Source organism: Rhincodon typus, chromosome 27 (genome assembly GCF_021869965.1).
Source record: "Rhincodon typus isolate 14 chromosome 27, sRhiTyp1.1, whole genome shotgun sequence".
Taxonomy (NCBI): domain Eukaryota; kingdom Metazoa; phylum Chordata; class Chondrichthyes; order Orectolobiformes; family Rhincodontidae; genus Rhincodon; species Rhincodon typus.
Window position 1 is genome coordinate 43617318 of NC_063358.1, and position 15994 is coordinate 43633311.

A 15994-nucleotide genomic window follows, 5' to 3' on the forward strand; every position below is an offset into this window, starting at 1 on the left:
CCAGACTTCCTTATCATCTATCTTTGGACTTTCATAATGTATTTTATTCAACCACATTCCAATACTGCTGACTTCCATACCTGTTATTCAAACCTCCCTGCTAACAGGCTGGGCCTTCTCCCTCAGAGATAGTAAGAATTGCCGATGCTGGAGTCAGAGATAACAAAATGTGGAGCTGGAGGAACACAGCAGGCCAAGCAGCATCAGAGGAGCAGGAAAGCTGACATTTCATGTCGGGACCCTTCTTCAGAAATGGACAGAAACTTTTTTTTGGGGGGCTTCTCCCTACTGTCTAAGGTCGTCTGTTCATAGGAATTCAGTTAAATCCTTTAATGTTAGTTTGTGAACATAATATATAGTGACAATTACCTGAAAGGTGTTAATTATTATAGGATCAGACTTTTTTTCTGATCGTTACTAAATAACTAATCGGTGGAAAGGGCCTCTATCAAGGTTTTTCAAGGGGATTCCTTTCCCAGACAGTCTCTGTGTCTCAAGCTGACTCTACAGGAATCCAATTAAGTTCCTTTATGTCGAATACACTAAAACTACATATATATATGAAATTAGTGTGCATACATACATTGACTACAATCACCTAAGAGATCTTAACTAATGTGAATCCCTTCTATCCCACATTAAGTAACAAACTTTAAATTAGCTTGCAAGAAGTTTCTATTGGTGCTTCTTTTATTAAAACTGTCTCAGTGTAACCAGTTGCTATGTTTTGTTTCTTCTTAATAAGATCCTATTATGTGATTTCTATGACACACTTTATTATCTGTTTATTATGAGTATGAAGGCCATGATTCTGACTGTGTGAATCATTGCTTCAGCTAACAAGCTTCTTCGGCCATTTTGATATCAACTAAAAACCACCAGCATCCATCTTATGTTAACGAAGAACCATTGGCATGCCCTTACATTTATAAACAGAAGGGAAGAATAGGAGTGTCAATAATGAGGGTATTTTTATGTCTGGGGAGAAATGGTCAAAAATCACACGACACCAGGTTATAGTCCAACAAGTTTATTTGAAGGCACAAGCTTTTGGAGTCTCGCTCCTTCTTCAGATGTCACTGAGAGAGGTGGCATCAGACACAGAATTTATAAGCAAAAGATCAAAGGGTCATAGAACTGATGCAAATGTGTTGAACAAACTAAAATGGTTGTTAAATCTTTAATCAGTTAGAAAGGATTAATATGCAAATTTACAGATTTCTTTCAAGTCATCGCCCCAAGATAACTAAAGGTTTTATCAGTTCCCTCAATATACCAGAGGTGACATCTCAAAATGCATTTTAGGTGTGAGGCCTTGTTTAGAATCTGGCTGTGTATCAACTTGGAGTCAGACTGGTTTTATTTCCAAAGTAGGAATTTATAAAATGCCACATTGTGTACAAATTGTGTGCTTTTTGAACAAAATAGAATGTATCTGCAATTACCAATCTGTAAAAGCAAATTCACCCCATAGACTTATATGTGTATGCACGCGCACGTGTGTGTGTGAGAGAGTATGTGCTTGTGTGTGTGAGGGAGAGAAAGTGTGTGTGTGACACAGAGACTTTGTGTGTGTGTGTGTGTGTGTGTGTGTGTGTGTGTATGTATGCATGTGTATCCGGCCGAATATCCTTAACTGTGGAAGTGTTCCCCCACTGGGAGTGAACATCCCTGTCTGGCAATTGTTGCATGGTGTCCATTCATCTATTGTCGTAGTGACTGCAGGGCTTCACTAATGTACCGTGCCTTGGGGCATCCTTGCCTGCAGTGTATGGAGTAGACACGGTTGGCTGAGTATCATGAGTATCTGCTGTGCACGTTGTGGGTGGTGTTCCCACACGTGATGGTAGTGTCCATGTCGAAGATCTGACGTCTTACAGAGGTTGCCATGACAAGGTTGTATAGTGTTGTGGTCGACGTTGTCCTGAAGGCTGGGTAGTTTACTGCAAACAATGGTCTGTTTAAAGTTTGGTGGTTGTTTTAAGGCGAGAAGTGGAGGCGTGGGGAAGATCTTGGTGAGGTGGTCATCATCGATAATGTGTTGGAGGCTGTGAAGAACATGGTGTAGTTTCTCCGCTCCCGGGAAGTACTGGATGACGAAGGGCATGCAGTCGGTCGTATCCCACGTCTGTCTTCTGAGGAGGTCATTATGGTTTTTCGCTGTGGCACATTGGAACTGGCGATCGATGAGTTGAGCATTGTATCCTGTTCCTATGAGGGCGTCCTTTGACACCTTCAGGTGTCTGTCTCGTTCCTCCTTATCTGAGCAAATACTGTGTATGCATAGGGCTTGTCCGTAGGGGATGGCTGTTTTAATATGTTTCAGGTGGAAGCTAGAGAAATGCAGCATTGTGATGTTATCCGTGGGCTTGCAGTAGAGTGAGGTACAGAGGTGTCCGTCCCTGACGGAGGTGCGGTTGTCCAAGAATGAGACTGATTCTGAAGAGTAATCCATGGTAAGTCTGACACCCGGGATGGAACTTGTTGATATTGCTGTGTAGTTGTTTCAGTGATTCCTTGCCATGAATCCAAAGGAAGAAAATGCCGTCAATGTATCTGGCGTATAGCATTGGTCAGAGGTTCTGTGTGGCAAAGAAGTCTTGTTCGAATCTGTGCATGAAAATGTTGGCATATTGGGGAGCAAATCTGGTTCCCATGGTTGTTCCGTGTGTCTGGATGAAGAACTGGTTGTTGAAGGTGAAGACATTGTGGTTAAGGATGAAGCAGATGAGTTGTAGGATGGCGTCTGAAAATTGGCAGTTGTTGGTATTGAGTACTGAGGCTGTTATGGCGATGCCGTTGTCATGGGGGATGCTGGTGTAGAGTCCCAAAACATCCATTGTGATGAGGAATGTTCCTGGATCGACTGGTCCGTGGGTGCTGAGTTTCTGTAAGAAATCTGTAGTGTACGACAGAAGCTGGGGTTCCCTGTACAGTGGGTTTCAAGATGCCCTTGACATAGCCAGAGAGGTTCTCACACAGGGTCCCATTGACTGATACGATGGGACGTCCAGGTGTGTTGGCTTTGTGTATCTTTGGAAGGCAGTAGAAGTTCCCTACGCAGGAAGTACGTGGGATGAGAGTGCATAGGGTACTCTGAAGGACTGCATCAAAAGTGTTGACCAGTCTGTTCAGTTGACGGGTGTGATCTTTGGTTGGATCGGAAGGTAGTCGTCTGTAGTGTTCCTGGTTGTTCAGCTGTTGTTGCTCTTCCCCGCAGTAGTCTGTTCTGTTCTGTATGACGATGGCTCCTCCTTTGTCTGCTGGTTTGATGACGATGTTGCAATTGGTCTTGAGAGCACGGATGGCGTTGTGTTGTGCCTGGATGATGTTTTGCACTACCTTATGAGTGTGGCTGATAAATCTGGCGTTTATGCATTCTCTGATGGCTTGAGCATACCTGTCAAAGTTGACAATGGATTTTCCTGTGGTGGTACCACCTTCAACTATGGTACCAGGAGAAGCTTGGATATTGCTGGTGGTGATGCCAAGTCTCTCCAATTTCCTGTTCTTGGTGTGCTTGGAGGTGGTGTAAGTCTGTTGCCTTGTCTGCCTGGCAGTGTACTGCTGTATCCTGAGTATAAGCTGAGAATATGGGCTCTATCTCGATTTCAAGGTTGTGGCATCTGCTGTAGAGTTGGTGTACGAGATGATTGAGGCGTGTGTGAGAGGTGCAATGGCAGAGTCTCTCAGCATAGTCTGTGTTGTAGGTCGACTTGAGTGGGTTTGTGATTTATAGTCCTTTCGGGATTTTCTCTGCTTTCTTGCACCTCTGCAGAAACGTGATGTCTGTATCGATATGTGCGGTCTTCTTAGAGATCATCTCCACTTTGAGGCAGATGGTGGTGTTGATGGAGAAGTGTAAAATGGATGTTATAAACTTTCAGAATGATAGTAGTCTCTATTTAACTTTATTCCTCACAGTTTTTAAAATTTGTTTTTGCCCTAAGAGCAATATTTTAAACATTGCTCGGTGTAGAGTCAGCAGTATCTGGATTTTCACCACAGCCCAGTCTATTATAGATCTTATTAAGGTGGACCGGGTGGCTCAATGGTTAGCATTGTTGTCTCACAGCACCAGGGACCTGGGTTCAATTCCAGGTTCGGGCAATTGTCTGTGTTAAGTTTGCACATTCTCCCTGTGTCTGTGTGGGTTTCTGCTGGGTGCTCCAGTTTCCTCACACAGTCCAAAGATGCACAGGTTAAGTGGACTGGCCATGTGATATGCAGGGTTAAAGGGATAAAGTAGGGGGTGTGGGTCTGGAAGGGATGTCCTTTGGAGGGTCAGTGTGAATGCAATGGGCCGAATGGCCTGCTTCCTCACTGTAGGGATTCTAAGTCTTGGAAACCCTCATCAACTTCAAGAAGAACATGAAAAACTAAGAGCAACTGTGCTTCTTGTGATGCAATGGTAGTGTCTCTGCCCTTGCTCCAGAGGTGTGTAATAACATCTCTGAGACAGGTTGATTAGAAAGCATCTGGAGTCACCTCTTCCATTCAGTAAGATCATGGCTGATCCTGGAGACCCATTCTCCTTGTTGCCTAAAACCCATGATTCACTAGTAGTCCAAAACTGTGTCAATCCTAGTGAAAGATATCCTCGTATTGGAAGCAGTTCAGAGAATGTTCACTAGGCTCACCTAGTGGAGGGACTATATGGAGGGACTGCATTCTGAGGGGATGTTGAGTAGATTGCGCCTGTACTTGTTGGAATTTAGAAGAATGAGAGGTGACTTTATTGATCTATATGATCCTTTGGGGGCTTGACAGGGTAGATGTGGAGAGGTTGTTTCGCCTTGGTGAAGAGTGTAGGAATCCAGAGTGTATAACCTCGAGTAAGGGGTCACACAGTTCAGATAGAGATGAGGAGGAGCTTCTTCTCCCCGTGAAATTGAAAATTCTTTAATGCAGACTGCTGTTGAGGCCAGGCCATTAAGATTATTCAAGGCTGAAAGTGATGGATTTTCAACTAAGAAGGGAATCAGGGGCAATGGGAAACTGGCAGGAAAATTGAGTTGAGGATTACCAGATCAGCCATGGTCTCATTCAATGGCAGAGCTGACTTGACGGGTTGAATGGCCTACTTTCATTACTATTCTTATGATCATACATCTAGCAGAATAATTTGCTAAGTTTCTGTCACCTATTTCCTGCTCTAAGTTTGTTCTATTTGAATCTGCCCTCAGGTTTACATCTTCTGTTAATCTAATTTAAAACCTCCTCAACAGTACCTCCAACATGCCATATGAGGATATTCATGCCTTAACCTATATCCAAAATGGAAAAAAAACAATGTGTGAAGGAACTTCAAGGGACTCCTGCACTTCTTGCCAGGTATTTTTTTGAACTGCTTGGCAGTTGCCCATTCCTTTCTGCCTCAATGCTCCTATAGTGTGGCATTACCATCTCTCTGAGCAATCTGTGTATGTGGCTCTTAGCCTTGTAGATGTACCAGTGACTCCAAACATTGTTCCCGATCTGAAACCTGGAGATTAAGCTTCTGCAGCTAGTGATGCACATATGATCATCTAGATCATCATGGTATCCACAAGTTCCCACATGTTACAAGGCACACATTCCACATGACTGACTGTCCTGCATACCATTATTTCACTTACATTAAATTTAATTTCATTTCATTTACTCATGTTACTTTATTTTGCTTTGCCTTGACTTATCTTCCCCTATTGTTTGTGATTCCTAATTGTCAGTTATTTAAAGACATCCTCCAACTGCAGTTTATCACCAGCCAAAGGACTAGCTAGGACCACTCAAGGATAAAGGAAGGAACTTGTGCTTGGAGGCAGAGGATGTGGGTGAAATCCTAAATGAGTACTTTGTGTCAGTATTCACCCAGGAGAAGGATATGGAAGATAGTAAGATTAGAATAGAGCATGCTAATATGCTAGAGCATTTGAGATCAAGAAAGAAATGGTGTTGGGCCTCCTGAAGAGCATGAAAGCAGATAAGTCCCCAGGGCCCGATGGTATCTACCCCAGGTTATTGAGACAGGCAAGTGAGGAGATTGCATGGGGCCTTGACCAAGATCCTTGCTAGCCAGTGGAGAGTTCCCGGCGGACTGGTGAGTAGCTAATGTTGTTTCTCTGTTCACCATCCTGACTTAGAAGTACATTACTGTTCCTTCAGTGTCGATCTGTCAAAATGTTGGATTTCCCTCCTTAATGGCATTGTGGGTCAACCCACAGCAGGTGGACTACAGCATTTCAAGGAAGCAGCTCACTCCCACCTTCTCAAGGGCAGCTAGGGACAGGCAATAAATGCTGCCCAGCCAGCGACACCCACAGTCCAGGATTGAATAAAACAAAGAATGTAATCTTGCAACTTTATAAATCAAAAACTTTGATATCATACCCAGCATCAAATTCCTTTGTAGTACTGTCACTATACACTGGCTACTAGTCCTCCATTGCCATAAATTTTATCTTCAAGTTGAAATCTCTTCACACTGTCTCTTAATGTCCACACCCATTCCAACCAAACCACCCGCTCACCAGCAATGCATTTAGCTCATTCAGTCTTGCTTTCTGGAACTCTCTTCCTAAACTAAACCACAGAAATGTTACTGTGGTAGAGGAGGCCATTCAGCCCTTTTTGCACATAGCATATCAATCAAATGAACATCATTATTTATTGCCAGTTTCCTGCTTCTTCCTGATACATGTACACATTATTTTTACCCAAATAATCATACAATACCCTCTAAAATACATCAAACAAATCCGCTTCCACCATAGTTCCAGGCAGTGCATTCCGTATTCTAATTACTTGCTGAGTGGAAAATGTTTTGCTTGCCTCACATTTACTCCTTCTACAAATCACTTTAAAGCTATGCCTTCTGGCTCTTGATCCTTTCACTAAGTGGGTCTGCTTCAACTGCAGCACTCTCTTCAAGACTCACCTCTTCAATCAAGCCTTGCTGCATCACCAATATATCTTTCCAACTATATACCCGTCCGACCCATTTCCTGCACTTCTGCCCTCATCCTTTCTCTTCCCTTCCCCAACAGCTGTCCTCAGTTATCATCCCACCACCGTTCACATCCAAAGGATCAATAGCTGCCATTTCTGCTACCTCCAGTGGGATGCCACCATATATTCCCCTCCCACCCTTGTCAGATTTCCACAGGAACCGTTCCCTGCAGGACACACTGGTCCACTCCTGGTCCTCTCCCAACACCTCTTTCCACTCCCAAGGACCTTCCCCTGCAATCAGAGAAGGTGTGATGCCTGCCTGTTTAATTCTTCCCTCCTCACTATTCAAGACCCAAACACACCTCGCAGATGAAGCAGCAATTTACACTGTACTTCTCTCAGTCTAGTGTACTGTATTTGCTGCTCATAATGTGGTCACCTGTACACTGGGCAGACAAAATGTAGACTGGGTGACTGCTGCACGAAACACTTACATTCTGTTCACAAAAAATGACTCTGAACTTTTGGTTGTCTGCTACTTAACACATCATCATGTTCCCCAATCAATGTCTCTATCTCGGGCTTGCTGCAGTGTTCATTATCCCCTTCAATAATTTTAGGACCTGAATGCCTTCTCCCATGACTTTACCCTAACCCCACACACTAGACCTTGACATGACTAGTTTGTATTCAGCACTGCCAACCCATTTTCACCCACCCATTGTCCCCATCATCATGTATTTAGCTGCTCCTCTTCCCTAGCTTACTACCAATAATCCCTTTGTCTACCTAATGTTTCTTACACTCTCTCTCGGTTCCCTCTCCACCTATCCACTCACTCCTGCAAATGAAGCCAGAGAACACTGATAGAGTGTTAAACAAGTACTTCACATCTGCCTTTGCTCAGGAGATGGAGGAAGTAGGCACCAAATTCAAGAAGATGATGGACTGTGCGGTCCTTGAGTAGTTTGGTATCAGCAGTGAGGAGGTGTTGGAAGTTTTGATGGAGTTAAAAGTGGATAAATCCCCAGGTCCAGATGAGTTGCATCCCAGGCTTTTGTGGGAGATGAGGGAGGAAACCACAGGGCGCCCTGATCTAAATTTTTAATTCCTTTCTGAACACAGAGGAGGAGCCAGAGAACTAGAGGATAGCCAATGTAGTTCCACTTTACAACAAGGGTGGTAGAGATAGACCAGGGAACTGTAAACTATACAGGAAACTTACCTTTATCAGTTGTGGAAATCTCATAGCTCATAATAACAGGGAGGTAATTTTGGAGATATATAACTTTGGTTAGGCCACAGCTGGAATTTTGTGTGCAGTTCTGGTCACTGCACTATAGGAAGGATGTGACTGCACCGGGTTGGGGGGAGGGGGTTGGGGGGAGATGGTGGATGCAGAGGAGATTCACCAGGATGTTGCCTGGGAAGGAGCACTTTAGCCATGAAGAGAGGCTGGATAAGCTCGAGTTGTTTTCTTTGGAGCAGAGAAAGTTTGGGGGACCTGGTAGAGGAGCATGGAAAGAATGCACAGAAAGCAGCTGCTCCCCTTAATTGAAGGGGCAATAATAAGGGTGTGTAGTTTCATGGTGATAGGCAGGACATTTAGAGGGGATTTGAGGAAACATGTTTTCACCCAGAGGGTGGTGGGGTTATGGAATGCACTCTCTGGGAGGGTGGTTGAGGCAGGAAATCTCAGAACCTTTAAAAAGTACACAGATGAGGACATGTCATAACATTCAAGGCAATGGACCACATGCTGGAAAGTGGGACTAGTGTAGATTTAGTGTATTTTTGGTGGTACAGACTTGATGGGCCAAAGGGCCTGTTCTGTACTGTATGATTCCATGATTCCTCCCCTCCCCCCGTAACGTCATCAACATAAATACTACCTTTTCGTAGCTACCATCAGTTCTGAAGAAGGATCACTGGACTTGAAATGTTAACACCTTTTCTTTTCACAGATGCTGCCAGACCTGTAGAGTCTCTCCAACAATTTCTGTTTTTGTTTGTTAGTAATATATCCTTCTTTGACTCCACATACACTTTTTCCAATGGGCTACAGTGTTGTTACAGCACAATGGTTTGATGCTGTTCTGCAAAGAATTTAGCTCCATAAAGTGAAGGCTGGAGAGTAAATGTGTAATGTCACTGGTCAAACAAACAGACAAGTGGGATAGACACCGGGAGAGATTGGGGAACTTTAAGAATTGATGTTCTGGATGGACTTGATGGGCTGAATGGGCTCCTTCTGTGATGTAATGAGTAAGATCCTGCAACTTGAATTCAATAAAGAAAATACTCCAGCTTCTGTCAGCAGCCTCTATTCAACTCCAGAACAATATAGTCTGGATGAATACAATTAACAGATTGAATAGAATTCTATTTCTAAGGTAAGTCTATTGCTTAGATACTTGTAACTGACTTCATGACCATGGCAACGGAAATGCCCTACAAGGCACAATTCTAACACTTCTGCACAAATCAGAACAGATTCTCATTGTTTGCCCAGAAATTAAGCCAAAGGTTCCTCCATAGAGTACTGGCTGGGATTGACAGACACAGACTGTGCTGCATGACTCTCTGAGTCTATAACTGAGCAGGGGAATCTAAAGATCTGATCTCCAGGATTAAAAACGTGGGTCTTCACCATTCACACAATAAGGTCTGCAAGAGAATTCAGATATGTGCCTGACTAATTAATCTCCACACTGGAGTGGAGTGCACTGGAAATCAAGCCCCATTATTCCACCAGTTATCATGAGGTTGCAATATGACCATTTCAATCACTAAGAATGGTTAATGCCTAATCATTTAAGCTTAACAAAAAAAAACTCGCATCAGGTTTCATTAATGCACGAGAAACCAAGAATTTATTTATTGTAACAAATGTATCTTTTCGCAAGTGGTAAAAATGGATTATTACAGAATCCCTACAGTGTGGAGGCAGGCCATTCGACCCATCAAGTCCACACTGACTCTCCAAAGAGCATCCTACCCAGGCCCATCACCCTACCTTATCCCTGTATCTCCCATGGCTAACCCACCTAGCTCGCACTATCCTGAACACTACAGGCAATCCACCTAACCTGCACATCTTTGGACTGTGGGAGGAAACTGGAGTACCTGGCGGAAACCCACACACACATGGGGAGAGTGTGCAAACTCCACACAGACAGTTACCTGAGGCTGAGAATTGAACCCAGGTCCCTGGTGCTGTCTGGCAGCAGTGTTAATCACTGAGTCACCACGCTGCCCAAATTCAAACTGTACCCCCCTTTAAAATCCAATACCCACACATTTGATGCACCATTCACGAATATTCACAAATAAGATGGATGTAACTGACAAGACTGTCAGTTTTGCAGAAAGCCATAGGCAGAAAATATAAACACACAAAGTCCAAATGACAAGGGATAAATGGAGTGACCTTCTCACAGCTCTTTTGGTGTCAATTGCATCAATCTGGAATTTAGTCATTAGTCAATTAAAGTATTTTGCATGAGTGAGAAGTTCGTCTTTCAGACTCTTTTAAGGTAGTATTCTTCCACTCACAGAGGTGGGAGAGAGAGCTGAATAACTTGCAGGCTTTCAGAGATCTGAAAGTAACCTACTTTGTTCACTCATTTCTGTGACAAAACTGCTACTTAAAACCAACCCAAAAGCCTTGTTCAGACATAGTAAGATTTTCCGAAGAAGGGTCCCAACCCGAAACATCAGCTTTTCTGCTCCTAAAATGGTGCCTGGCCTGCTGTGTTCCTCCAGCTCCACACTGTGTTATCAAAAGCCTTGTCGGCCAGTTTCTTTATTTTCAACACAAAAGCACTTGCTAGTCTCACTAAAGTATCAAAAATCCAGTGTCCTAGAAGTTACATGCCCTTGAGTAACACACAGCTTGCGACTGAATTCATAATTCTAATTCTACTTCGAGATATTAAAAAATCAAGTTCTCTCTCTGCAATACCATAGTCAAACCTTCCATTTTCCAGTTCATATTTCAAATAAAACACTAGCAGTCCTTACAGGACTCCACCCTTGGAGAGATGAAACACTGTTTAAAACTAATTTAATCACAAATTAAACATGATATATACAATAAAACAAACAAAAATGTATTCAATCATCCGTACCCATTCTTTATGCAGGATTTGTAAACATTCTTGATTATACATGTGCAGTTATATTATTCTTTCTAATGATATGAACAATTCTTGTATTATAAGGTTCAATTGAAAAATTCCATCGAAATAAGTTCACATTTCAAGTTTTATTTTCTTCTACAAAAGCCAAGGGACTATGGTCAGCATATGGTCTCTGTCAATCTCCATTACTCTTATCACTCAATATACTTGTTCTTTCTTTTCTCCCTCTCTGCAACAATATTGTTCTCACATGTCAGGGGTGTGTAAGTTAGATGGATTAGACATGGTGAAATGCAGGGTTACAGGGAAAGGGTAGGGGGATGGGTCTGGGTGGGATGCTTTTCAGAAGGGCAGTGTGGACTTGTTTCGCCAAATGGCCTGTTTCCATGCTGTAGGGATTCTATGAGAATTCTATTCTATGTTTATGTGACATAAGTGATTCTCTTCCTATGATCTGGAGTATCTACCAGACAAGTCAATTTACTAAACCTCCTAACTACCTTGCATGGACCACTGAATGTTGCTTTCAGAAGTTCACCTTGTAAAGATAATAACACTAACATTTCACCTTACCGTTCTAGTTCCCAATATTTGTCCATTCTTTCATCTGTGCCCATGAGTTTATAAGTGCTTCTGTGCTACTTTGCATGCACTTATGAGTGTCTCTAGAAACATAAGCACATACTTAAACACTGAGCCATGTTTATCTTAAAAACATTTCCTTGACCAACTTAAACAGATATCTTATGCCAAAGGTCAATTTCAATAGACTAAACCCAATAGATTCAGTTGGGGAATCTCTGGTAAAATATTAATATGCCAGTTTGAATTACATATTTAGGTTTTCCCACTACCTGTTAAGCAATGTTCCCTCTAAGCTGCTTGCCTGCACACACATGTAACTGCTCCAATGTTCTGCACTTGGCAATTGGCGTTGGAAGTTACTGCTGTACGTGGGCCTCGGAGGCCTGTGCAGTCAGTAAGAAAACTAGAGGAATGCTTCTGGCATGTATGGAATAAAAACAGAACTTTTGTGGTTCTCCAGTAACTTCTGTTTTTATTTCAGGTCGCCAGCATCTGCAGCCCTTTATTTCCATCTGACATATTTTATTGAACTGTGCTACATTTTTATAAAGTCTCGGCCATACCAAATATTTGTATACAAATGCATGAGCTTTCTATATTCCTAAATGTCCTGCCACAGAAATTCATGTACTACTTGCAACATCTCCTTACAATATTTGGTCAGTACAACTATCTGATGAGTAACTGAAGATTCCTTTTCTGCAGATCTGAAAAACTGTCTCCACTTTCTTATGTCTTAAAACCCAAGAACTCCTTCATCCTCAGTTTTAGTTTGGGCTGACTACATTAACTTGCTTAACTCTGGATCTGTATTCTGAGACCCAATTAGTGAACACATCCTTTGAATTATTCCAATCCTTATAGAAAGTTTTAGCTACTCTAACTTCTGCCTGGGTATTACCTTGACCTCTAGTGATGGATTTTGTTTAGCCATTGCTCTGGTCACCATACACAATGGAAAAATACCTGGAACTTGTTCCTGTGCTCATTCCAATTTTTATAACATCACTTGGACCTTCTAAGATTAAAGTTGCAGCTATAACTCTCACTCCAGCAATATCATTACCTAGGACTAAGTCAACTCCATCCATGGGTCATTTCTGAACAACATCTACTATCACTGTTCCTTACCAGTTGCATTCTAAATGGACTTTGTGCAATAAAAGGAGGATCTACTCTCCAATTATCTTGTGAATTAAGTCAGAAGTCACACATCACGAGGCTATAGTCCAACAGGTTTATTTGGAAACACTCTCATACACAGTCTCACACACACACACTCTTTCACACACATGCACACACACACACACAAACACACACACATCTATGGAGTGATTCATTTCATCCAAGATGTTTGTTTATTTGCAGATACTTTCTGTTTTGTTATATTTGTAGTCGGTCAGCATGGCATCTTATAAATTCCAGCTTTCCAAATAAAACCAGTCTGATTCCAGATTTAAACTCTGAGACAGATTCAGAAAAAAGGCTCACACCTATAATTCAGTGTCTGACCTGAGATGTCACCTTTTGTAAATTCCTGTGGCTTTGCCTGATTGTTATGACAGTATAGCACTGACATTGACTTATAAACACTTTACACAGCGTCTAACACTCTTGGTCACCTCCAGAGACTTATCATCTGACACTTCACTCACACCAGTTGTATGATCTTTTGATCTCTCTGCCCTTGTTCTTTCTGCCTATCAACTCTGTGTCCATGTGCTCTACTCTCTCACTGCACCTGATGAAGGGGCTGCACTCCGAAAGCTTGTGTGATTCCAATAAGAGATATTAAGAACTGCCGATGCTGGAGTCAGAGATAACACAGTGTGGACCTGAAGGAACACAGCAGGCCAGGCAGCTTCAGAGGAGCAGAAAAGCTGACATTTCAGGTCGGGGCCCTTCTTCAGAAATGGGGAGGGGGAAGGGGGCTCTGAAATGGGGCTGGGGAAGGTAGGTGGGATGGTGATAGGTGAGAGCAGGTAGGCAGTGGTGGGGTTTGGTCAGTGAGGTGGGAGGAGGGGATAGGTGGGAAAGAAGACGGACAGGTCAAGGAGGCGGGGATGAGAGGGAGGGTTGGCCATGGGATGAGGCCGGGGGTGGGGAGATTTTGAAACTAGTAAAGTCCACATTGAGGCCATTGGGTTGTAGGCTCCCAAGGCAGAATATGAGGTGCTACTCCTCCAGTTTCCAGGTGGCATCGTTGTGACACTGGAGGAGGCCCAGGATGGACATGACATCCAGGGAGTGGGAGGGGGAATTGAAGTAGTTTGCGACTGGAAGGTGTTGTCGTTTGTCATGAGCAGAGCACAAAAGCTCTATAAAGCGGTCTCCAAGCCTTTGCTTGGTCTCACCGATGTAGAGGAGGCCACATCGGGAGCAGCGGATGCAGTAGACCACATTAGCGGATGTGTAGGTGAACATCTGTCTGATGTAGAAGGTATTTTGGGTCCTTGGATGGTGGTGAGAGGGGAGGTATAGGGGCAGGTGTAGCACTTCCTGTGGTTGCAGGGAAAAGTGCCGGGGTTGTGAGGCTAGTGGGGAGTGTGGAGCGGACGAGGGAGTCATGGAGAGAGTGGTCCCTACAGAAGGCAGATAGGGGTGGGGACGGAAATATATCCTTGGTTGTGGGGTCAGATTGCAGGTGGCGGAGAATGATACAATATGGGTTCCTATTACATAAGGTAGTGAGTTTTTAATTTCCGCTGAGAACAATTTCTTTACGACCAACTTTGGTGGTATAGTGGACAGTGAAGAAGATTAGCTAACATTACAAAAAAATCTTGATCAATTGCATCAACAGGCTGAAGAGTGCTAGATGGAGTTTAATTTGGATAAATGTGAGGTATTGCATTTTCGTAAAACAAACAAGGGAAGGACTTATACAATTAAAAGTGCGGCCTTGCATAGAGCTGTAGAACAGAGAGACCTAGGGGTTCAGGTATATAATTTTGTGAAGTTTGTGTTGCATATAGATAGGGTGGTTAAGAAGGCATTCAGCAGGCCAGATCTTTGTGTGTAGGACGTTATTTTGCGGTCGTACAAGATGTTGGTGAGGCCTCTTCTAGAGTAGTGTCCAGTTCTGGCCACTCTGTTATATGAAGGATATTACTAAGCTGGAGAGGGTTCAGAAGAGATTTATCAGGATTTTGCTGGGAATGGAGGTTTTGAGTTATAAGGAGAGGCTGGATAGGCTAGGACTTTTTTCACTGGAGTGTAGGAGTTTGAGAGGTGACCTTATAGAGGTTTATAAAATCATGATGGGTATGGATAAGGTGAATGGCAGGTATCTTTTCCCTAGGGTGTGGGAATTAAAGATGGGAGACATATTTTTAGGGTGAGAGGAGAAAGATTGACATGAGGGGCAATTTTTATTTACACAGACAGTGATTTATGTGTGGAATGAATTTCCATAGGAAGTGGTGGATTCAGATAAGTTACAGCATTTAAAAGACATTTAGATAATTACATGAATAAGAAATGTTTGGAGGGATATGGGCCAAGCGCAAGCAGGTGGGATTGGTTTAGTTTGGGATTACGGTTGGCATGGACTGGTTGGACCCAAGATTCTGTTTCCATGCTGTATGACACTATGACTCTAAGAGCTGCACGTGTGGCTTCAGCTTCCAACACTCACGTCCACCTGTCAAAATTGTTTTGCTTAATACTTTCAAATTCGATATAGGTTTGCCTGGCTGTTTCCTTATATTCAGGAACCTTTGCTTATATGCCTCAGGCACTACCTCATGCAGTAACTATAGTTTTTTTTATAGTGTCCTAATCCCTTGAAATTCCCTCTGACAGCACATAATTCCGTGCTTTACATGTCAAATTATTCTGCATTAGTGGTGCAATAAAGATTCTGAAGAAGAGTCATACTCGACTTGAAGTGTTAACTCTGTTTCTCTCTCTCCAGATGCTGCCAGACCTGCTGAGTTTCTCTGGCATTTTTCGTATTTGTTCCAGTCTTTTTTTGCCCAACTCAACTGTCTCGCCATTTTCTCAAATTAAATGAAGAACACCTCCACGTCCCTTTCCTCAAATTTTGGTAGGGCCTGTGCAAACGTAAACATTTTCTTACTAGACTTTAGATTGAGACTCAGATTTTTTCACCAGAGACTACACCAGTACGTGGCAACAAGGTGCAGGGCTGGATGAACACAGCAGGCCAAGCAGCATCATAGGAGCAGAGAGGCTGACGTTTCGGGCCTAGACCCTTCATCAGAAAAGGGGGAGGGGAAGGGGGTTTTGAAATAAATAGGGAGAGAGTGGGAGGCGGATAGAAGAGGGATAGAGGAGAGGATAGGTGGAGAGGAAACAAACAGGTCGAAGAG